The following is a 23,686-nucleotide window of genomic DNA, read 5'->3' as shown; positions in this document are numbered from 1 at the left end:
GTATCTTAAATATTCAAACAATGGTATTTACTAGATAGACACATAAGAAATCACAGGCCAAATAAGAAAAATGACCAAAAAAAAGATGTAGAAGAAAACCACACAACCAATTAAAACCAGGAAAATAAAGGAAAATGAACACTCATGGTTCATGTAAGCATGAGAATTAATTAATTAAATAAAAAGATAGGTACCAGGAATTATCAATATTAACACTTTCATGAACATATTTTATGCAGTAAGACTAGAAATGGATGTTTATGGCAATCGTTTTATATTATTATTTACTAAGCATATTACAAATTTCTAAAATTTGTTAGTTTCACTAACATTACATAATTCCAGCTTACCTCCTTCATATTGAACCTTTGGAATGAGAAAACCTGAAAATGCCAATTCAACACTCCCTAGAATTGCTGGCATGGACAAGATAACTGGAGCCAATTGGTACAGCACATGCCTTGGTATTTTTGAATCTTTCAGTGCTTCAGTATAGTTTTTATCTCTCCTCAACAGCAGCCCTTGCAAATGAATATATAAATAGTCCATTTTTCTTTGGCTGGCTGTCAGTACTATTTTGAACAAGTTTTTTGAGCCGAGAAGATTTTGAATCAGTTTGTTTTCTGTATCAGTAAAAATCAGAATAATTTTGTTCTGTACTGTGTCACGGTTGACCGTTTTCCATTTGACATTTCACGTTGACAACTTCTTTTCGGTTTGTAAATTTCTGAGAATAGCAGCTAAAGCAAATATCTTTCAGGCTTGCCTTCTAAATTATTTTCCATGATTTCCCACATTTTCCACTCAAATCCTGCTGACCCTGATGCTGAGTTTGCATTTTCCAGATGACAGTTCAGCCTGTTTGAAGACCTCTGTAGAAGATCTCTGATACGAAAGCATTTTGAAATTGCTGATTTGTCAGACTGCACAGCAGCTGTTGGTTCCTGGCAGCTGTCATAACCTGTATCACTCTATATTCACTCACCTGAAGATCTTGCCCTGGTCTTGGCAAGCATCCTACAGCTCTAAACCCTTTTCCATCAGGCTGTAAATTTTATGTAATCTACTAGATCAATCTATCATAGTTTCCTGCTATTTATTTCTATGTAGTTCTCAAGCATATCTAATGTTTTTACCACAAAGCAGAAACTGCCCCTCATTTCTTCATGCTATTGTTTACTAGTTTCAAAGATATCAAGAAGAACTGAACTGAATTCAGAAAGAACTGTCTCTTTCAATTTTTTCATCATGCTATTTCTTTTCGATTTTATAGGTCTTTCTGGATTTTCCCTTTCTTTCTGTGGCAAATAAGATGGTCCTTTGTTGACTTTTAGCCTCAGAAGCAATTCACACTATTTTCACAATGAATTTTCCATTGCTTGTTTTACAGAGTACAGCTGAATGTGATGAATATCATCTTATAAAGTTCAACAAATGTTCCAAACACTTAGACATATGTTATTCCCATTGCAATAGTCTTCAGAATAATTTACCATAAGCAATGAAGTAGGTATTTATTTTGAGTATCAATGTATAAGATGGTCACAGGTTTTGCCCTTGAAAAATGATCCTGTTTCTTCAGAATCCATCCTGTATCACACCGTGTATGTTAGCTGCAGCTTTAGCAACACGCAGTGAAATTCGGATACTGATTCAGAGAGGTTTGTGTATCTGTAGTGTTGGCATCTCCATATCGAATAGGCCTTGATCCAATTGCCCACAATTCCAAAACTAACTCAGCTGTCCTGTTCTGTCCTGGCCTCTAATTGTTGCTCAAGAAGGTTTCCTGTAAAAATCACAAATATCACTATGATCCAGTGCTTAAAATTTTGGAAGCAAAACTTCAGGACACACTATCAATAGGTCCGACAGAAAGAGAATGAAGAAATACAAATAATGAATACTATATAACTGGGCATTTAAATTGTGTTATAGTGCCAGAAACTTTGGAATTAAAAGTTTAATTTTTTTAAGTTGGTTTTGTTTGGGGTTTTCTGTTTGCTTTATGAGGGCTCTTATTATACGTTTTTAATGCCACAATGAAAACAGTTCTCAGAAACTAGAACAGACTGGACAAACTCAAATTAGCCACCTATCATTCTTATCTCAGAAAAATAGGGGACATAGATTTTTTTAAGGCATTCCATTGTTAAAAAAAATGAATGCTCAGCCTCATGGGCAATGACCAGCCTATATAAAAAGAGCTTAAGAACAGATTAAACTATGTATATGTGTCCAACTTCTGTGTCTAGATTCCAAGGAATCCTCCGGCTTGAGTGTGGTGCTCAGAGCCCTTTCTGCTTATCCCCCAATCCCATGTTTCACACTTCTAGAATGCATAACCATGTCCATGCATGCCCAATCATTTCCTGTGCTCTACAGACCATATCAGGTCCTGCCAGAATCAACCTCCTAATGCTCTGGTTTTCCCAGGTTGCCTGAGTACAGGCAACAGGAAAAAGAGACTTGAAAATGTACAGAAACTAAGCATGACATGCTTTAAAGAGCAAAAATAGCATTTTGAATGATACACATTAATTTTTGGAGGACAGATGTCAGATGGTTTCTTTGTGAAGTTCCTTCCTGTGTAGACATACATTACCAGCATTATAAAACTTTTAAGTCTTCTCCAAGTCCTCAGAATACAGTTAAACAAAGGTAGATGCTGCCTATTCTCTATGCCAGATCTTTGTGTGGGGAGAATTCCACCATGGACAGGGAAGTACTGACTGATATTTACTTACAGCCTCGTGTTACACTGGGATAACAGAACGGTATCTTTATTATCTGGTTGGGAGATGACAAAACAGCAAATAACTGACTGGAAAGCTTTCTTATCTTAAAATTATGGTGAGGTGGCAACAAAGACATTCAATCAAAGAAACCCAACTAACAGTGAACACCAAAAATATATTTCTCTAATATTGAAGGCACGATTGAAACAAATGCCTGGCAAACCTGCACAAGCAAGAAAGATTTTTAATAATTCCACTTCTTTACAATTGCAATCAACTATATTTGATCATTGTTTATGATTGTTATTATCCTGTAACTCTTTTAAGTAAAAATCCTTTAAGTAAAAATAGATAATATATACCCTAACAAGTATCTTAATATCCAGATTTCACAGGAACCCACCTGCAGCTTTCCAGGAACCTCAAGCCACAGATCAAATGAAATTCACTTATTTTGTTTTTCAATACACAGTATTACCTTTCTTTTTTCTATTCTTCATCCACTAGAAATAATTTCAAGCTTCATTAAAGATAAATATTAGCCTTTATTATTTGATATATTAAATTATTGAATTTTTTTTTGTTATATTCCTTGATACCCATCCCAGTGCAACCTGCCTGTTTTATTTCCTACTTCATATTACTTCCCAGTTATCTCTACACCTCCACAGAGGTATTCAGACCAGATAATATTTTACCAATAATGACTTGAACTTTCAAGTCTTAAAATATTTGCTTTGAAGCTATTTAACTGCAATGTAACTTGTTTCAGGGAAAAAACAACCAAAATAATTGTGAATTTTCCTGTTAAGCTCTTATATTGTAATCATGACATTAATGTGGCCATTCATGAAGTGAAGGTGTCAGACAGAGCCTGTGTCATTGAATTTTATTTATGAAACACAACTTTGTGGTTTTGTAAAAGCTTTGGCTTTCTTTGGAAGAGTAATAAGTGGATGCTCACTGCAGATTTATGATTTAGAATTTTGTGAAGGAAAAATAAACCAGACAGAGACAGTGTCAACACTCATGGGTCAAATAACAAAAAATGGGATTTCTCGATGTAAATGGATGACTTATTAGCTTTTTTCAGAAGAGATTTTTGCAACAATTTGCTTTCATGTATTTCTTTTCTCATTTCAAGAAAATGTCTTAGTTCTTTTGATATTCCTCCCCCAACTCTTTCCCATACATACTATGTAGCATTTTACTAGATTTCAGATCTATACATTTGAATTTAGGTTTCCTCTTGTGCTTGATCCAAGAAGGAAACACATTCCATTTATTGGAAGAGACACTATCTTTTAAATAAATGGTGGGTCACAAAAAATATAGTGGTCTGGAAGAAATCAAAGCTACTTATTCAAGAACAGACATTTTCCCAAGGAAAATTAATAACTTTACTAGTCAATAGAAGTATTTGTTTTTTTAATTTTCAGATTTTATGCAGATTAAAATTTCCTATAGAGCCTTTAAAATCCCAGAAAGACAAAGTACTTAAAATATTTTTATAACAAGTTTCCTATCCGTTTTGAAATGAAATATGATTTAAAAGAGGGTTTCACAGAACCATGGTGATTCCATGTCTTTTCTAAAGTAATATTTAAGACTATGAGGAGAAGCAGAGATTCAGGAGGCAGTGCTAAGGAGCACTGAGTCATATGTTTCAACTATACAGAAGGCTTGAAAAGTCTACTTGGCTCAAGTTCAGGTGAACAAGATCTGAACATCTACAACCCAATGTAAATTCAAATTCTACTAATTTCTAACTCTCAGTTCTCTCTCACTCTCTCTAGACGTTTTCAGACATCTCTGCTCAGAAGAACTGGGCATGAATAAACCCTTTGCACTCTACTTTTGTAAAGATTTATGTGCTTTGACTGTGTTGCTGTTTTGGGTGACAAATCTGAACTAAAATTCATGAAATACCATTATTTTACTGACAAGAACACAGAATTAGGAGTTACATGGGATACGTTATTTATAAGCAGAAGTCAGTATAGGGAAAATGGTATCCACTGGTGATTTATTTCCTTCTTGCTTCTAAAGGGATTGAGATGTGTGTTTAAATTGAAATCCACTGCCAGCCTTAGCTTGAACCAACAAAGCTATAATCAGACAAATGATGATCAGCATCTCCTGCTTTGAACCAGTGGTCTTTTGCCATATTCATATTTAGAAATAAAATCATTAAAAGAGATTTTAAACTTCAGTATATCAAAATATTGATTGTAGACGAAGTAGCCCTGAAGAACAAGTTACCACTTGGTTGAGTTGTTGAATTTTTGTTGGAAGAATTTTGAACCCAAGCCAACATCTTTAAAAAAGTCAAGAAATCTTGACTTTAGGTCAAATTTAAACAAAGATTTTCTTGCATCAGTGGGTAAAAATCATTATTCAGATTGAAAATACGAAACATCTGATTTTACTCAGGCTTCAGAAAAGTGGTACATGTATTCTGAAACAGTTTAAAAACTTATACAGTGCATCTTTAGCTTTCATCAACAAAATACCAGATCAAAATTACTGGCAGATGGATTTATTTCCAGGTTATTACAATTTTTTTAAAACCAGAGTAGGTTACAAGATTACTACTAATTTTATTTCCCCATTTGTAGCATTGAGATCCTGAGACATATTTTATAATAAAAATGAGGCATGCTGATGAAAAGTATGATATAAATGTATATTGTCGTTCAGTTGATGAGCTTTATAAACTATTTACTCAGAAAAAAATAACAGTGGAAATTAATATTATTATATAAAAATTAAATATCATTATGCAGGGAAAAAATATTCTCAGGTCAGTTATTGACAGATCTGAAATTGACAGATCTTGGTCTGGTAACCTAGCCCTTCGAGAAGAAGGCACTTCAAAACTGAAGCAACCTTTATTTGTCCTAGTTACAGAAGGAAAGATGACTCTCTCAGACTTTATATGTAAACTTAGGAGCACATAATAGAAGTTAATATTGAAAATTTGCATAAGTTTACCAAAAAGCCTGAAAAATAAGATCAAAATATGTGAGCATTTACTTCCTACTCAGCTTCTAGCAATCTGTGGTTACATGTCTGTAACACTCAGAAGGGTGGGATCTAAAAAGTAGAGCATGTACATTATTTCTTTAACCTTATTATGAAATCATTGTTTGATTAGTAGCAATATTCCAAATGAATCTTTACATTAAAGTTTCTATTTATTGACCCAATTCTGCTTGTGAGGGTTTATTTTGTTTTATGTTTGGAAGAGACACAGTGATAATTTCTGTATTTAATATTTTCAATTACTTGAATTGTGTAAGTCTGGCTATCAGGACCAAAAATGAGGGAAGGTGAAGTGTGAAAAATTGCCGTCTTTCACAGCTTTAAAATGTTGGCTCTGTTGTCTGGCATAATTAAGTCAACAGTCTGCTGGTCTGCTTCCAGGCACTTTGACAACTGTTCTCTCACTGCCATCAGTAAATTAATAGGACTGTGCTTTTCCCAAGGGGCACTGTATGCAGAATGAGAATTTTCTTGTCCTTTGGTCTGCTGCTGGTGAAGTGGTGATGGGCAGCAGTGCTCAGTGGGAAGGAGCTGTCAGGTCATTTGCTCTATTATAGTTGGACCATTCACACTATTACAGTCAGATGTGATAACACTTACACCCCTTATCATCAGAGGTTTATTGTGTCCCAACTGTTAGCATGGTCTCTAAGGTAATAGACCACAGCTGTGAAGTGAATTCTTTTGTCACAGAACAAGAAGAGAAAAGAGTCTTTTTAGGCATTTGCAAGTTGGGAGTGTTAGAGCTGCTTAATATTCCCAAGGGTTCTATACAGGCTTGTAAGTTTTGATAAAATTATATATTTCAGTTTTGTCTCATACAGTTTTTCATCCCTGGAAGTCTGGGGGTTTCTTTGGTGAGCTTGTTTGTTTGTGGTTTGTTTTTTTATTTCTTTCTTTGGTTGTGTTTTTTTATGTGTGTGTTTTTTGTTGGTTTTTTTGGGGATTTTTTTGGGGTTTTTTTTGTTTGGTTTGGGTTTGTTTTTTTGTGATTTATTTGTTGCTTGGTTTAGGAGGGGGTTTTGGTTCTGTAGGGATTTTCTGTTGGTTGTTTCATTGTTTTTCTTTGTTTTGTTGGGTTTTTTTAGTTGGGAGGATTATTTTGTTGGGTTTTTTCCTCAGCTTTAAGCTTACATTAATTCAAGTACTACCTGCTTTGACCTGATTTTATTGAACTCAGTCATAAAAGAACTAACTTTTGACTGATCAATTCACTGAAAACTATAGAAGAGCACAAATTTAGAGGGGTTTTGTGCAAGTGTGTGGACACTCGAGAGTCCACAGGAGTCCTTCAGTCCTGGCTTTACCCTGCACTAGGAAAATAACCTTCTGTAACTAACATGGTTGGGGTCAAGATTGGTGCTTTTGTTGTCCAAAGTTTTATTACACTGAAGTAAACATATCCTTAGTAGAGATGGATCAAGTAGAAGATGAATACTACCTACCTAGAGAGAAATCTGGCAGAAATATTGCAGGGAGTACAGATAATACTGGAAGTAGTACCACTGAACTCAATAAAAGCCTTTGCTCAGCTACATGTGGCTAAACAAAAGACATTTAACAGTTTTTTGTAGTTAGAGCAAACAAACACTGAAAATTGATTTGAAAGTCTCACAAAATCCTTGATTCATGCAGGAGTCTTTTTCATTTAAGAAGAAGCTATTTATTGGCTAAACTATGGCAAATTTTTTTGCAAGTTTTATTTTAAAAGATATGTACTTCAAGAACTAACAGTGTACTTCAAAAGATGTGTACTTCAAAGACTAATTGGGAGCTAATTGTTTTTTTTTACAGTGGCAATCAGGTCAGAGCTAGGGATGTGAGAGAAATGGCAAAAAAACAGGGCAAAGAAACAAAAGGAAAATAAATATTAATTTTCTAAATGTTACAGTTAGCAGTGAATGTTATCAATGTCGGTTATTCTTTATTTTTTGTGTGTGCAGGACTTTGTTCACCACCTGGAACAACACTAATAACAGTACAATTCACTAGTAAGATTCATTTGGTTCCAATACTGTATAACAAAGAAAGCAGAAGAAATAGGAACAGAATTATGTCACTAAAAGAAGCATAGTTTCAAATTATGCACAATTTCTTTTATTAATCTTTTGCTTATTTGCTACTGATTACTCCCCACTAATACTACTTTCTAAAAAAAATTAATAGTGAAAAAAATACTATATATTTACCAAAGCATATTTTGATATATAGATGTCCAAATAAACAAGAAAAATAGAAAAGAAAAAAAAAGAAAAAAACAAGAAAAATCACAAAGCATATTAATTGGTAAAATTATCACACTTGGACTTTCATTTAATCGTTTGCCCTGTCACATGCAAGTGTGATATTGTGCCATGACAGCCAGTGGATTCAAGCCATTAAGTTTCTCACTCATATTTATTAATTTTTGAGCTGCATTTAAAAGAATGATTGCCTTTATGGTTCTTGCTGTTTATTAATTTTTAGAGGCATTTTGAATATATTGAAATTAAGTTTTGCCTAGAGAAAGAAGGGCAAGCATGAACATTGAGATAGTTAAACATCTATGAGCACTCCCACATGTTTCCATTTGTTGTTGTCATTGGTTTCTCTGGGCATTTTTCACTAGCTTTGCTCTAACTTAAAATACCATTTTAAAACTAGAAAATAGGGCTATTTCAGTAAACAATATGGCAAAAAAATTTAAAATTTCAGCTGAAAATATGTTGTAGATTTATGCAATACTTCATCTCTTCTTTTGAGTACACTAAGTATACTTATATGCCACTCTTCTAGCTATGCTTCTCTGTTGAAGTTGACTAAAACAGTTGTTTCTCTTGAGATTTCTTCAAAGGTGTATCAATGCTGGCAAAAAGACATCTGCTTTTTCTTTCAAAACACACTGTAGACCCAAAGACCAATAATAATAATGATGTTTAAGAAATAGCAAGTTTAGAATGATTCAATTAATTGTGTCTTAATTTGGCTGATGAGAAGACAGAGCCCAATTGAAATGAGGCTCAAAAATCCTAAGGTGAGGATACTACTCCAAGTAGAGTCACTCTGAAATCTTTAGTTTGTTTTCTGGTTTTTGGTTTTTTTTTTCCTAGTTGTGTGCACTTTAAAACTGAAAAAAAAAAGTTCATCTGCTTCTTATGATGTTCTCAGAAATTATTTTGGCTAATCAGAAACAGGGTTTTTGACATACGGGGGAAGGTCTGAGAGGGCAAAACGCAGGGGAGGTTCACTGCTCTGCTGTAAATAACACTGATTTGGTTGGACAAAAAAAAGGCTAGATAGACTAATTTAGATGTTACAGATTGTTACTACAAAAAAAAAAAAAAAAGAAAAAAAAGAAAATATAAACAAATTGAGTGGATTATAGAGTAAAATAACAACTACGGAGGATCCCATATGCAGAATGTACTCACTATTTTTCTAGCCCAACCAGTCCCCAAAAGCATGTGCCCATTTGCGACTGGAGTAGATTAGGTGTACATCCCAAACCTCTCCATGGTGTAATGGAAACACAGCAAGTAGGGCTGATCAGATGGTTTGATACCTACACATATTCTCCATCTACACCAAACCCCACATTCACATACAGTGAGGCAGAACCCGCAGCTTTGTCTGTACCAGCTGGGCAGATCCAAAGGTGCAAGGGTGAAACAAAAGAGTTTGCTCAGCACTGGGAACTGTGAGCTGTAAATAAAGATTGATGGCCTTGATTATCAGTCAAATGAGTTCCAAAACAGAGGAACAGTTGTTCTCTTTTAAACACTCCACTACTTAAGTACTTTTGGAAGTACTTACCCATGTAAAAGACACATGATTAATTTAAAACAAAAGACCAAAATGTCATGGTGATTGCCCTATAAATCTATAGTTATATGAGAATTGAGAGGTTGTGGGGAAGATCTGCATTCTTCCTTAAAACTATTCACTTTTTCATGGATGAGATCTCCCAAAATCACTCTGGGATCACCATTACACATTTCTCAAATGTGTGTATCTCAAATATCTGGGTACACCTGGGTTGTTCTCAAATTCACTCCTCCAAGACCCCTTTCAGATGTGTATATAAGACTTCAGTTAGATGAAAGATGAAGAATCACCAGACTAGGGCAGGAGTGGAAACTGACACTGTTTTCAAATGGTCAAATTTTGTGTCACCAATTTTTTTTTTTATTAATTTTCAAATACAGCCTACAGAGCTTTGAAGACTAATGTGGACCTTCAAATATCATATAGACTATTAGGAACTCATTATATGAAAATGAAAAATAATGGTTGGTGTTCCAAAGCTCTAATGAGCTATATATGTCAATATCATTTGACTAGATTGTCATTAAGTGGGAAATAACTTTAGGCAAGATACTGCACCAACTGGAAGTGACAGCATACCATGAGGACAGTAAAAGAGAAAATTCTAATTTCAAACAGCCATGTAGTCTGGAGTAAGAAAGGGATTAATTCATGCCCATGTTTTACATGATTTTTTTATCATGCTGCCTGTTTTTGTTTATTAATATTTTAAGTTATAGATTTTTTTTATAACTTGCTTAAATGGAACAAGCTAATACCATGTGGTTTAGATTTATAGTGGTTAAGGATTTCACTAGGAGTCCATCATATTATTATCCTGTTTCTGAAATGCATATTGAAATTTCTATTTCTGTCCAAAAATATCAGATATGTGTCTGTCTTTTCTTAGTATCCTTATAAATTTCAAAGGTTACACTACACCTTTAGACATGATCTTTTAAAACATATTAATGAGTCTTAATAGCAAATTAATTGAAATGATAGAGCTTCTTGCAAAGTATGAAGTCACCTTTGGAAATTCTTTCTGTTCAGTCAGCACTAATTCTGGTGTTAATCTCTCTTTTAATCTTTTGAATTATTAGCATCATTCTTCTCTGCAATTTAGCTTCCTTTTCTACGTACATCTTTTCAGTACAAATCTGTTATTACTACTGATTTTCATGTAACTTCTCTTTGTTAGACTTTCAGTGTGCCTAACAACTCAGGCAAAAACCTGAATATTTTGGAGATTCATGCTCATATTATGATAATAAAACTTAAGATATTTATTCCAGAACATTATTTTCTAAGAGAGATAAAATGCCATGCTGTCATTGTTGCTTTCTCATTCTTTAAAAAGTTCAGATTCAATAATGCAGTTAGGAGTGAGTGTAGACTAAATACTTTCACCTCTTCAGGAAGGAGCCTGTTTTTACTCTGTCTATCCTGAGACGTAATTTTTAACAGAGAGCTAGATCATGAATGCGCCTCAAAAGGTTACTTCAAGATGGGGAATCACAGAGTAAGAGCAGGCTTAGCAGATAATTCTTCCCCTATTTTCCTCCAAGCTCTATGTTAAGATGACTTCTGTTCAGGTGATTTGAGCCTATGGAGTATCACAAGACTCGAGACATTGCTATAACTGATTACAGAGCACAGTAGATCTGTATGATTGTCCTCAGAAATTTACAGATCTCAAAATCTGTAGATCAGATCTGCAGTATCACCCTGAGAAAATGCAGCAAGGCTGATATTGTAGCTGAAGGGAATTACACCTGAATTGCCCAAAGACAAAGTTTAGTACTTTCCTCTCTTTTGACCTTCTGGATTTCAGAACTGAGGTGATTTTCTGTGCTGGCAGGAAGATAGAGATGGTGGCATTGTTGAAATTTGTCTTCAGACTTAGCTCTCCAAAGAGGTCAAGGAACTGAATGACTGTCTCTGACAGGATCCAATGGCATTCTGTGAAAAAAATTGGTATTTAAGTCCTCAAAGAAGAATAATGTCAGGGCTTCTTAATTCTCCTTCAGGCCCTGTGGCATTAAGAAACAGCTCACAGCAACTCGGGTTATGGCTGGTTCATGGTGATGTGGAGCTCTATTTATTAGCTGCTCATTTTGGACAATGCAGAGAAACTTTTGCTGAATGGAGAAGTATTTTCATGCAGACACAATTATTTTGGCAGAACGTTAATAATGAAAAATCACAGGAGACTGGAGCTGTACTACTTAAATATACTGACTTTATGTAATGCTAATCAAATTATTTTCCAGGCTAATGCTATTATTTCAGAGTATATCTAATCTATGTAATTGGAAAGCTGCTATTTATTTATCATTTTCACCAAAGCCTGAGGAAAAACTGAAAAAAATCCACAAGATTAATTCAGATTCACAAGAAACCAACTACACAAGCACATTCTCTACTAAATCAAAGGAAGACATTTTTGAGCTGTTCAAACTTACATATGCAGAAGAGTAGTCATAGAGAGTGCTACACTTTTCCAGATAAGGCCTTTACATAATTTCAAATGATACTAATCAAAATATTCATGATGGAAAGCAACCAGGTCCATGATGGGTTGCCTCTAAGCTGCTACTTTCCCTATTTAGTAATGGACAAGTTTCCTGTTCAGCCACAGACTCTTAATTTATTCTCTCTGTGAGTGTTTCAGGGACAGCTGTCCACATGAAAAGTACCATATAATTTCCTTGGTACCTCTAACACTGCTCTTCACTGCAGACACAGAAATATCTGGGCTTCAGCAAAGCACACTGACAGAAGCTGGATGGTTGCATAAGCCCTTTAGAGCTCAGACCACAACAACTTTCTCCTCTCAGTGTCTGTAGCCATCAGGCTTGACCCTGTATGCACTTTTGGAGAGGAACCATCCCAGACCTAATTTGGCCATGCCTGCAAAATTACATCAGAATTTTCATCAAGTTCTTAAGGCATGTCCTAAACGACTTTCAAGTCTGGCACACTCAGATTTGAAATAGAAGCACTGGACAGACAACTAAGAGAAGAGTTATTTTTCTCACTGGATTGTCAGTAAAACACAGAGTACTAATGTTCCAATAAATCTTAAAATTACAATGAAATTCTGCTTCCACTGTTGCGGTTTGCATAGTCTTTTAGGCCTCAAAGGCCATGGCAGTTGCTATATTTTAATATAAGTTCCAGTAAACAAAGTAAAACAAATAAATATTTTATAATCAACAGGGATATGGTGAATGGAGGAAAATAATTTTCTTAATTTTCTATGTACCACATGAGAGTTTTCTCATATTAGACCTTTACAACCATATGGTTACATAAAAAATAGTTATATATCATTAATAGTTTCCATACTATATCTGTAACAGCATCATGCTTTTTCTGATACCTTTTGTCCTGTTCCTTATGTTTACTTCTGAGTGAGCTTTCAGAATATAGAACAGTTGGTCATGACTAATAATCTTAAAGATGTACACAGAGCTACTTATTTATGTCCTCTTGGTAATTTAGGAAGACATCAGCTGAAAAAAAAAAAAGGAGCAATCTGAAAAATTTTGGAAAACACAGAAACATGGTGTTCTAAAATTTTTATGGTTTGCTAAGCTTACTAGCAGACAGACAGACAAGTATTCCTTGTGAAAACAAACAGCTTTAATCTGAATTTAAATATTCAAAGAAAGTTTGATTTAATTGCATGCACATAATATAATTGAAGTATATGACACAGTCTTTTGTTATTCATTATCATAACAAGCAAAAGTGTTTTAACTATGCAAATTAAATGTAGTTAAATATAATCCATTTAAAATATAACAAAGAAGTCAGTGTACCTCCCTTTTTCATAACAAGTGTTCGTTCCTTTTCATTGGAAAATACCAAATATACAAAACACACATATTTATACTGCTTCATAAAATTACTTACTAGCATTCTATAACTTATAAGTAAAATAAAAATACACTTTTTAAATTATGATTACAATCGATGAAATGACATCTGGTCCTAATTAGGACATGATATTTGGTCCTAATTCTGGTAAATTTCCTTTTAAAGAAGAATTCTCTTTCATTCAGAGACAGGTGACCTAAGTTATTGGTGTATAAACTTCAGATTTATTCTGGTTCATAAATTTTTGAAAAAAAAAATCATATTTCCAAATTATACCATTTAAAATGTATAACTATATAAAGTATGTAAGTTGTCTTCATTGTAACTGTTTAAATTAAACCTAAATATTATTTTGATCCCACTTTTTTTCAGTGTTGCTATTTGTAACAAATGAAAGCAGCTACCCCTCCATAAACAAATAAACAGACAAACTCCTCAATCCATCAGCAATGAGAACTAAACATCAAAGCTCTAAACCAGATTCCAGGAATGGGGAACTAAGCATTCATACAGTTAATTGAAGGTTTGTGGGGAAATATTTTCATTTTCACATGAATGCAATGGTGGTTATAACAGTTTCACATGGCTGGACACCAGGTGCACACCAAAGCCACTATATCCCTCCCCTCTTCAACGAGTCATGGGAGAGAAAATATAACAAAAGACTTGTGGGTTGGGAAAAGGGCAGGAAGAGATCACTAACCAGTTACTGTCACAGACAAAACAGACTCAAATTCAATAAATTATTTTAATTTATAGTCATTCAAATTAGAGTTAGAAGTAAACCCAAGTCTTGAAAACACCTTCTGCCTACCTTTTCTTTTTTTGCCACCTTTATTCCTGATTCTCAACATCCTGACCTGTCATTAGAAAAAGAGAGGGGCCACACATTGTCTCTCTCCCTTCTTCCTCCTCAGAAAGAGAACCTCTTACAGCCTTCCCCTGCTCTGCTATGGAGTCTCTCCCACAGGAGACAGTCTTCTACAGATTTCTCCAGCGTGAGTCCTTCCCCTGTGTTGTAGTTCTTCATGAGCGGTCCCAGCGTGGATCCCTTCCATGGGAACCAGTCCTTCAGACTGCTCCAGTGTGGGTTCCCCACACAACCACAAGTCCTGCCAGTGAACCTCCTCAGGAGTAGGCTTCTCTCTTCACAGGTCCACTGGTCCTTCAAGGAACATCCCCAGCATGGGCTTCCCACAGGGTCACAGCCTCCTTCAGTCATTTACCTGCACCAGAGTGAGGTCCTTCAGAGGCTCCAAGTGGCTATGGGTTCTCCTGGGGATCTCCAAGGGCACCTGCTCTGTCACCATGGGCTGCATCATCGGCTGGAGGGGAATCTCAGCTCCAGAACTAGGAGCACCTCCATCCTGTCCTTCTCCTGCACTGACCTTGGTGTCTGCAATTCTGTTTCTCTCATACATTCTCACTCATCCTTTCTCTCACTGTGGATGCCATGGGACAGGGGACAGAAACGGCAAGCGTTTCTCACAGCGGTTTGTGAGAAATTTTAGGGATCTGGAAAGATGTGATAACCTGTTGACTATAAAAAATTTGCAGGTGCTGTTTTTCTACCTTGTATTTCTGTTCCTCTCAAGGACAGTTCGTGAGAAAGATGTCTTTGTTTGTTAGCCAATAGAATAGAATCTATCGTGCCACTCTACAAAAACTGCACAGTTCTTTTGAATAAAGTTCTCCTTCGCCTTTGCTACGATCCTGCCTCTTGTCTGTTCCTGCCCCTACCCCGGCACATGAGTGACATCTCACTGTCCTTGCTTCTGCACAATAAGTTTTTTGCATTTTTAAATCTGCTGTCCCAGAGGCACTATCACCACTGTGGTGGGGCTTAGCCTTGGCTCATGGCAGATCCAGCTGGGATCTGGGTGGCATTGCCTCTGCAGGACATGAAGGAAATTTCTAGCAGCTTTTCACAGAAGCCACCCCTGTAGCTCTCCTGCTGCCAAAAGCTTGTCACCCAAACCTGATAAGCAATTCTTCATTATCTTAGAATATAATTATTAATTTTAGTAAGGTGTTCTTTGTTTTCCTATATATCATGCAGGGAGCATTTATTAAACCATGCTCTTTAATACTCCAGTGTAACGGAAACACTAAAACAAGTAATTTTTTTTAAGCAATTTCTTTTTCTCTGTTGTTATCCACCATGTCTTGGTTTATTTTCTCACCTTTCCCCTTTTTTTTAATCTACCTTCAAAGTGATTTCTTAATCCTTTACCCTGTCTGAGAAAGGGGAGAAATCAACAGCCCTGTCAGTTTATTAGATAAAATTGCTCAAATCCATTGAAAACTCGTATTCATGTTTTAAATACTGTGGCACTTCCTGGATTGATTTCATTGTTATTATAATTTACACAGGTCATTAATCTATTTGTGTCACAGAAAGGGCTTCCCATAGCCAAGCAGTCATACACCACTGGGGGTTTTTCTACACAGGGACACCTACAGAGTGGTCCTGACTTCATGCCACTCTTGTTTCTAGGGCTGTACTTGCAACATTATTCTAGTAGTTATTTATTTAACCACTCTGGATTATTGCTACCCCCCATTGATTCCTCAGATAATAACATGAAAATAGTAAGTGCTAAATCCAAGAATGTAAACAAGCATATTTTTGAATTCTTTCTTTGGCCAAAAGAAGAGTGTCTTACGACTTGCAGTGCTTCCTGTCACATTTTGGCTAGAATATGGCAAAAGGCAGCCAAGATTTTTCATATGGGATATTATAATTAGATGATAATTACATCCCACTAATTAAATTTGAGTAGGCACCCAAGGATGATTCATGTTTAATGATTCTGTGGGCAACCTCACTGTGACGTGTTTTTCCGGATTCTTTTGAACCATTTTCGTTGTCATGAATATGCATAGCTATGTCCAACATGGGCGTTTATAATTAATCTATAGATTGGAATCATAACAAAGTTGATAAATACTGTCTCAATTTAGCATTTTCCTTAGAAAAGATGTAGATATATGTGATCTCTAATAATAGGACAACAATGCCAGAAGCAGAGATAGTCCATTCACACACCAGAAACAACAGGTCTGTGGTGTATGAGACAATACCTAAAATTTATCTGGCAAGTTAAACAGGTAAAAGAATTCCTGTCTGCATTGTAAAAATTTGAAGTTTTTCTACTCAGTTAAAGGCTTATATGTCCATATGTTTGATTTGTTTTTATTTTCACTCTACTGCTTATTTTCAAAATTTTTCTATCAGCACCCACCCTTTCAATTTATCTGTTTAATGCGAACAATGTACTTCTTGAAGACTATATTGAGATGAAATTTCAATAATTTCATTTAGACTTTCTAATAGGAAATGACTCGTTACATTCTTATGGTAGACTGCAGAAGGCCTGTATGCCTTTCCTGAAACTTTGAGGAGAGCTCAGGCCGTTACTGACTGTGTCTGCTTCTGTTGGTCACCTCTGCTTTCCTGGGAACAGTTGTGATGGGTCAGACTTGAATTGCAGGGAATGCACACTGCTGCCCTTCTAAAGAAAAGGCTCTCATTATCTGGTTTGTTAAGCTCATGCTTCTGTCTTTGTCTCTTCTTCAAGTTATTCTCTCATTTCTCTAAAGTGAGTATAACTACACCAACTACAGCCTCCTTACTTGCCCTTTACCTTGATCACTACGCCCAAAGAGTGCATACAGAACAAATTAACTCATTCTTTCATGATGTAAAAGAGATGAATGAGAACATTTTCAGAATAAGAGGTGAATTGACCTCCTGCTACTTTCCAACTAAAGTGGTCAAACTGAGGAACAGAAGACTAGTTTTTCAGCTGATTCCTGCCAACAAAACCAACAAGCTTCTTTTTTTCCTAGTTTCCCCTTTGGGGATCTTTTGCTCACCTCACACTTGACAGGAAGTATTTACTTGCTTGACTGCTGTGGCTGGGGCCAGTGCCTCTCAAGACCTCAGAGCAAGCACCTGGGGACTGCTGCTGTGCATCACCATTTCCTCTGGGATACTGCACCTCATTCTTGAGTACTTTCTTAGATGTGTACTCTTTCTTCTACATCAATTTCTCATGTTTATGGCAAAGAATAACCCATCCTCTTTTTTTTGTATAGATAATGACAGTCAATTTTTGCTGAGTGTTGGTATCAAATGCAGGTTTGAACTTACTATTTGAAAGTCTGTGGGCAAAGTAGAAGAGACAGGGCTGTACTTTTCATTTACATTTAAAAAAAATTGTCTGAGCTGGATAAAATGATAGCCACTTGCAATAAATCCAAATATAAAAAATGAAAAAAGGTAAAGGTAACATTTAGTTTCACTACGCCGTGGATCAATTGTGTTCACATGTGATTGATCGTGTTGTTTCAGAGTGGAAATCTTTATAATAGATATTACTTAAAAAAAAGTAAGCCAACCAACAAGCCAACAAGCAAACAGGCTACTACAAAAACCCAACCCAAACATTTGGTAAATGGTACAAATATATAAGTATTAGTGTTAATATTTGTTTGCATTTTTTAGCTTTGAGAATCTGGAGACATAAAACATAAGTGTAGATAAAGATACTGTAGCATACATAACTTCAGTTAAAAGCCATTGAGGAAAGAGAAAAAATAATCACTGAGAAGGAAGAACTCTGCTATATATATACATGACTCTCAGGTGATTCCATGATCACCAATGATCTTCTACAACTGTGTATGAAAAAGAAAATGTATGAGATCAGATATCTCATTTATTTGTTTATTTATTTGTTATTTCTGCTGTCTCCAGCCTACTAGAGATACCAAGGGCTGCAAAACAAGCAGAACATTTGGATAGTTGGTATTGACTCAGTAGGGTTTAAAATAATCTGTAACACTGCATTTGAGTACTGCTTACAGGAAAATGTTCAATAATTAGGACAGTATTTGTTTGATATACACCCCTTTACTGAAATGTTCATCCTGCTCTAGATTAGCGGCACAGTACACAACATTCATTCTCATCAGGCTTTTATTAAAATTCATTGAGTATAAACAATATTTTATAATGTTTTCTTTTGGTTTTTTCCCCTTTTCCTCTCTGCTTTACTCCCTGCTTCAAGGTGGATGAAGCTATTACATTTATTCTAACTGATTTGAATTCCCCTTAAGGCTTTTAGTGACTAAAAATTGTTACAGTATTCTGGCTGTGTTCAAGTCAGATTAATAGCTTGGAGTCTCTGGGAAGAACACCAAAAATATAAATTCTAATCAATTAACATTTATTACAGACAGCTTGTGGCTGCATAAATTTCCACTACATACTAGACAAGTTAATATTTTTTCCTCTTTTTATATTGCTGTCCTGGTTTAGGGAGAATTTGTGAGAAAACCTCTAAAGGGGTTCCTCTGGAAAGCAGATGCAGATTTGAATGGCCTCTCCCCCAGCTAGCTGGGGAAAATATTTCTTTGGAGAAAAGTGGGAAAAAAAGTTTATTTAGCAGGCAAAGCATTTACCAGCAAAAAACAAAAACAAAACCAAAACAAAGAAAAAAAAAAAAAAGAAAGAAAACAAAAAAAAAGAGAAAAACTACATAAACAATAACACCTTCTGCCACTCCGAAGAGATGACAGCCTTGGAAAGTCCCCTTCGTAGTCTGTCTTATCAGCCTGTTATCAGTCCTTCTGGTGCTGGAAATGCCATGGCCCAGGCCCTGCCCAGTGTGCCACAGGTGTGAGCTGCCAGTGCTCTTCTGGGCGTTCAGTTCAGATCAGGTTCCAACAGATCCAAGGAAAAACCAAGAAAAACAGATCCTAGAAAAAAACACAGCCCAGGTAACTTCTCTGCCTCAACTAGCTAAAAACCAACTAAAAACAAAGGAGAGCTGTCTCTCACCCTCCATGCTGCAGACAATAAAGGCCAGGAGAAGGATGTGGAGGAGCAAGTGCAGTTTCTGATAACAAAGTCCACACTTCTTCTTCTCCCCATTAACTCTTGGAACCAGTCTTAAAGGTACAAAACTTACTTCTGGGTGGGGTAAGAAACAGATGAATGGGGATACAAGCATCATAAAGTCACCCCAGGACAACTTCTTTATCATAATCTTGATAAAATCAGCTTAAATACTGATTTTTTATTAAGATATGACACTAAATTTACCATAGCATAAATATTAATTATGTGAAATGAACAAGGTAGAGGTGTGAGGAAAGTGCATGTATTGGGCTCCTGAAATCTCATGAGGGCTTGTGATCTCTTATAATAGGCAGAGTCCAAATATGAACTTGTGAAATATGGTTCCAGATATAGATGAAAGAATCTGTTTTCTTTCCTGTTCATTCTCAATTAACTATACATTGACTCAAGTAATTCCTGTGTTTGGCTGTCATTTGGAGTGCAATCATGAATCAAATTTTTGATCAGCTAGAAAGGTAAGTGAACAACAAGTAACATATATATAAATAATTATGACTAAGTGTAACAGGGATGTTGATGCCACATTGAGCTTAAATAAGATCTGATTCTGAATGCCTACATTGGAGGCATTCTTTTGAGCTCAATAGTTACTTACCTTTCACAGGAAATATTTCATTGACTAATTGTTTTCAGATATGACGTTACACAAATTTAAAAATGAAGGGAAAAAGACCATGTCTGTTATGTGGAAAAAACCTCAATGAAATGCCTCCTAGGTCTCAAAACCATAATGTATAAAATGTGTTTTATTTATTAGGAAATAGAAATCATATATTTGTTTGGAATATGCACTTCTTGTAATACAATTCAGTAAGGAAGATGTATGCCTGATTTAAAGAAAATTTAATGCATAAATTTTATGTTCCATTAGCTATCAAACGTGCTGTAAAAGTGTCTTGTACTAAAGGAAATACTAATTTATTTTTCCTTGCTTATTTTGAGCCTTTTTTTTATCAATTAAGTGTAAATTTCTCTTTCCTGACTTTGAAAGATTCCTTTTTTCAAGGAAATGAAGAAACAAACTGGATGAAATCCCACACTTGTAAAATATGCTGAAGATCATTGACTTTAACTGAGTTACAACAACTTACACAAGTGGAAGACACGACCCTTTCTGATTTATTTTGGCAAAGAAAACTCTTTCCTTTTTTGGCACTGGAGATGTTCTGCTATCACCAGTTACTAAATCTCTAGCAACACTCATGTGAATACAAGGGAACATGTAGTTGGCAGCCCAAATAATTCAATAGGGACTTCTGTACAAATTTCTAACTTTCAAACCTTCATGTAAGTAAAAGTTTAAGAGTGATATTGAGAGATAGATTTATAGTGATACAGATCAATAGTGATTCTTTCTCATTATTTATTTATTTTTAAACATGGACTAAAAAAGATAAGTGTATTTTGCAAGAAATTTGAAGAAATACACTCCTCTGTTTGCACTTCTAGTTCTAATGAATTTTATTTACCTACAGAATAGAACTTGTCATTTTCACTTTTTGTCCAGAAAAGAGAAAAACAAGTACAACAAATGTCCAGTTTGCTTTTCTTAGAATGTGACCTCTCAGGTATATTTGGGCTGCAGAGAAGTGATGAGCAGTCCCATAGCTACCCTTGGGCAGTGAGACTGGAAGTCCCTCAGCAGCAGGTGCCCCCTGATGCACCTCTCAAAGCTCTTGAGCATGCGTGGCAGCGATAGCTCAGGCTGTCCCCAGCAGATTTCAATGTAGCTTGAATAGCAGGCAGGTCACAGCCACAAAGACATCTGGAAGTATTCCCCCCAGCACACTCTCTAAGATTAGTTCTTTCTACACAGCTCATCCCTGAGTCTGTTATCCAAGAGTTAAAAAGAGGAAGAGAAATTCTTGCTAGACTCTATTTTCTCGCTGGTTTGAGGTGATATTGCTTACTGCCTCTTACATGAAAGCAGCACTCAATTTAAAATATAACATCAGTAAATCAGAAGCTCTCATGTATTTAATCTACCAAATAAATATGACTGAAGTGTAGTCTTGAAATGTCAGAAACTTGTTTTGTTAGAAGATAGTCAGAAAGTATAACATGAAAGATCTGTTTTCCTAAGTGTCTGAAGTGACTTTACACAGAAAAAACACTATGACAGCTTTCTTAAGCTATATCTACACCATAAAATAAGAAGAAACAAGAATTAAAATTGTCCATTATGCTTGCTGGCAGTTTTGTCCTAGGCCAGTTAGCAATTTGTCAGACAGCATCAGTGCACAGACTGGGAAAGAGACTAGGCCAGGAATTATTTGGGAGAGAGTGGCCTGTTAATTTCTGGGCATATAAGGAGCTCAGCAAAGATGCTGAGGATCTTTACTTCAAACTAAGAGTCCAAAGAGCAGCTGAGTAAATAGACTGAACTTACCTTTATCAGTTTACAAATATAAATACAAAAATTTAAAAGCACTGAATAGTAAATAATATATCTCATAATAACTAGACATCTCACTTGGGAATTTAATTTATTATTCTTCACCTTTCTATATAAGGTACAATGGTGTTCAGCCCTAAAAACTGCCAGAAAACATGAGGAATCTAGGTACAGATCAGGACCAGCTTTGGAAAAAGAAATGGTCATTCTAACCAAGTAAGCTGTCAAAGGCTGCTTCATGGTTTACAGTGTGTAGTCAAAAAATGTGGAGCCCAAAGCTGCCATTTTTGGCATGACATCGATTATAGAAACTATTACACTCTAAGAACATGAAGATTGTCTGAACTTGAATATGTTAGAGACATCTTTATCCTTCCAAACCAACCTGCCATCTTCTATTTATTAATAGAGTATTAATCCACCCATATTCCATTTCACTTTAGGTTATATTAACTGAATCCAATGCAGCATTATGTGCCACAAAAGAACTGTATTAAATAGCATTAAAATACTAAAATATTATATTGAAATTGAGGATTATCTGCTCAAAGTTGAGATGCTATGGGTGGTTTAAAAGGTATTTAGGTATTAACAAGTTGCAAAAAGACAGTGTAAGCCAACAGTTTTTTTGAAGTAGATTTAGAATAAAGTCAATATCCATTTCTCTTATTGAGAAGAAAGCTTGTACTTTGGAAAATGTTTAAAAAGGTCATGAAGGATTTTACTTAATTCAGTTGCCATTTCAAGTAGAAATTTTATGATTATTTTTTCCTTTCCTAAATAGGTGCTTAATACACTTGAAAGGTAATAGATTGACAGCAGTAGAAATTGCCCAGTATCTCCTAGAGACATAGGAATGATATTCTTTGATGAGTAAAGTGCCCTCTCATTTCTCATGTTTACACTTGCCAATCCTCTCTTCAGTGCATGTACTTTCATGAAAGATTTTTGTGAGATGGAATGACCCCACTGGCATCAGTTAAAGGTATAAATAAGTGTAAACAATTGCAAGATGTGTCTTGTAGTTTATTTTATTTTTTTTTTCCTTCAATAAGTTTGCAATGAAAAAAGTTGACTTTGATAAGGAAGAGTTCAGCTCACATGCTACATTCTTCTAGACAGATAAACTTTCAGCTAGAAATTATATTAAACCAATTTTAAAAATACTCCAAATAAGAACACATAGATATTTTTGATCTGATTATCTGTGAGTTTTGTTTTGTTGATTCGTTAGGGTATTTTTGTTCAAATGCAATGAATTACGGGCAAGGGGTTTAAGGAAAGACAAGAACAACTGCAGAACAGACATTTTCTAAATGAAAACATTGTACCTAAAATGTAAAAATAAAGCAATTTTGCTAAATTGTTTATGAGTAGGAATAATTGTTTCATTAACTACAATCTAATATCTACTGAAAATTCTTTTATCTTAAAAATATGCATTGTCTAAGCAGGCCTATCTATTCTGCAGGTGAAGATTGCACATAATTGAAGTTTGTAATGTCATAGAAGCTTCCTAAAAGCTTTTGAATGTAGTTTAGTTTTTTTTTTCTTCTTTATTGTTTTTTTTTGTTTGGTTTTTTTATGCTTAAAATAGTCCTGGTATAAAAATGAAAGTCATGAAAGCTGAAATAACTTAACTGTGTGTTTTAACCTGTCCCTGAATCTGAGGCAAAGGAATAATATCTGATTTCCTTAACCTGTTTATTCAGAAGAGGCTTTTGTTTGAGAGCACAATTTTTCAATTGATATATTTGTCATTGCTATTTCATAATCTCCTTTGATATTTATTTTTATTTATGCAACAGAAATTTCCAAAGTTACCTTGAATAACAAAAAAAGAAGAGAAGCCTGGGGAGTAGGTGCTTATTGAAGTTTTTGTCAATTATCATCAGCAGGTGATTGGATGAGTAA

The sequence above is a fragment of the Serinus canaria genome, chromosome 1 (genome assembly GCF_022539315.1).
Source record: "Serinus canaria isolate serCan28SL12 chromosome 1, serCan2020, whole genome shotgun sequence".
NCBI classification, from domain to species: domain Eukaryota; kingdom Metazoa; phylum Chordata; class Aves; order Passeriformes; family Fringillidae; genus Serinus; species Serinus canaria.
Note: the sequence above shows the minus strand (reverse complement) of the source record.